The sequence below is a fragment of the Lemur catta genome (genome assembly GCF_020740605.2).
Source record: "Lemur catta isolate mLemCat1 chromosome 10 unlocalized genomic scaffold, mLemCat1.pri SUPER_10_unloc_1, whole genome shotgun sequence".
Lineage (NCBI taxonomy): Eukaryota > Metazoa > Chordata > Mammalia > Primates > Lemuridae > Lemur > Lemur catta.
Genome location: NW_025423732.1, coordinates 1,034,978 through 1,037,624, shown reverse-complemented (window position 1 = coordinate 1,037,624; position 2,647 = coordinate 1,034,978).

Sequence of the window (2,647 nt, the reverse complement as noted above, 5' to 3'; positions counted from 1 at the left end):
AGTGGTGAAAAAATGGTGAAATAATACTGAAAACAATCCTATCTTCCAAGGCTCCTGTGCCATCTATGGGAAATAGCAAGTTACCTGGGCCTCAGCAGAGGTTTCTCTGCAAAAAGCATTATAGGATTCAGGATGCAGAGACCGACCTCATGACTATTACGGGGCCAAACGCCATGAAAATGGCAAATAATTACCAACACACTGGTCATTTCAAAGTGTCAGGATGAAATCTGAAGCACGATCCACACTTTTCCCATCTCACGCAAATATGCACTTTCCAACTCTGGAGGTAAACAAATCAAAGGCAGGGCTGACAGAAGCCCCGCACTTACACCCCACCATGAAATCTCAACTACCAGGCAGGATTCTTATGCTAATGCGAGAACCCTGCTCGGGTTCTGAAAATAATGCTGAAACCACAACAGAATAATACTTAAAAGAACACTTTCTTGGTAGTCTCTAGGACCAACTATTGGAAATGCCACGATTAATGGGCCTCAGCCTGTTTCGTCTGTGAAAACTCTGGTATGCTTCATGATGCAGAGACCAACCTTAGGATAATTACGGTGAAAAGTGCTTAGGAAAAATACCAAATAGTTCTCCACTTAGCGGTTCTTTCAAAAGTTGGGCCACACACCTCTTGGAAAGATCGAGGTACTTTGGCCTAGCCTTCGATTGGTCTGGAGAAGCAAGCGCCATTCCTAGCTGATGAATCAAATGATTCTGAAAGGAACGGTGAAAAGTGCGGATCCTGTTTGAGTCTTTAGACTGAAACAGGATCCGCACTATTCACCTGTCCCACAAAGGCGCAATTCTCATGTCTGGCGCTAGTCCAACAAACCCAGGACTGACAGAGGCCCTGCACTTGCCACCCCAGAAAAATATCTCATCTCCTAAGAAGTATTCTTCCGCTAGCGGTTGAAAAGGGCTCCCGTTCTTGAAACAGTGGTGAAAAAATGGTGGAATAATACTGAAAACAATCCTATCTTCCAAGGCTCCTGTGCCAGCTATGGGAAATAGCAAGTTACCTGGGCCTCAGCAGAGGTTTCTCTGCAAAAAGCATCATAGGCTTCAGGATGCAGAGACCGACCTCATGACTATTACGGTGCCAAACGCCATGGAAATGGCAAATAATTACCAACACACTGGTCATTTCAAAGTGTCAGGATGAAATCTGAAGCACAATCCACACTTTTCCCATCTCACGCAAATATGCACTTTCCAACTCTGGAGGTAAACAAATCAAAGGCAGGGCTGACAGAAGCCCCGCACTTACACCCCACCCAGAAATCTCAACTACCAGGCAGGATTCTTATGCTAATGCGAGAACCCTGCTCGGGTTCTGAAAATAATGCTGAAACCACAACAGAATAATACTTAAAAGAACACTTTCTTGGTAGTCTCTAGGACCAACTATTGGAAATGCCAAGATTACTGGGCCTCAGCCTGTTTCCTCTGTGAAAACTCTGGTAAGCTTAAGGATGCAGAGACCAACCTTAGGACAATTACGGTGAAAAGTGCTTAGGAAAAATACCAAATAGTTCTCCACTTAGCGGTTCTTTCAAAAGTTGGGCCAGACACCTCTTGGAAAGATCGAGTTACTTTGGCCTAGCCTACGATTGGTCTGGAGAAGCAATCGCCATTCCTAGCTGATGAATCAAATGATTCTGAAAGGAACGGTGAAAAGTGTGGATCCTTTTTCAGTCTTTAGACTGAAACAGGATCCGCACTATTCACCTGTCCCACAAAGGCGCACTTCTCATGTCTGGCGCTAGTCCAACAAACCCAGGACTGACAGAGGCCCTGCACTTGCCACCCCAGAAAAATATCTCATCTCCAAAGAAGGATTCTTCCGCTAACGGTTGAAAAGGGTCCCGTTCTTGAAACAGTGGTGAAAAAATGGTGAAATAATACTGCAAACAATCTTATCTTCCAAGGCTCCTGTGCCAGCTATGGGAAATAGCAAGTTACCTGGGCCTCAGCAGAGGTTTCTCTGCAAAAAGCATCATAGGCTTCAGGATGCAGAGACCGACCTCATGACTATTACGGTGCCAAACGCCATGGAAATGGCAAATAATTACCAACACACTGGTCATTTCAAAGTGTCTGGATCAAATCTGAAGCACGATCCACACTTTTCCCATCTCACGCAAATATGCACTTTCCAACTCTGGAGGTAAACAAATCAAAGGCAGGGCTGACAGAAGCCCCGCACTTACACCCCACCATGAAATCTCAACTACCAGGCAGGATTCTTATGCTAATGCGAGAACCCTGCTCGGGTTCTGAAAATAATGCTGAAACCACAACAGAATAATACTTAAAAGAACACTTTCTTGGTAGTCTCTAGGACCAACTATTGGAAATGCCACGATTAATGGGCCTCAGCCTGTTTCGTCTGTGAAAACTCTGGTATGCTTCATGATGCAGAGACCAACCTTAGGATAATTACGGTGAAAAGTGCTTAGGAAAAATACCAAATAGTTCTCCACTTAGCGGTTCTTTCAAAAGTTGGGCCACACACCTCTTGGAAAGATCGAGGTACTTTGGCCTAGCCTTCGATTGGTCTGGAGAAGCAAGCGCCATTCCTAGCTGATGAATCAAATGATTCTGAAAGGAACGGTGAAAAGTGCGGATCCTGTTTGAG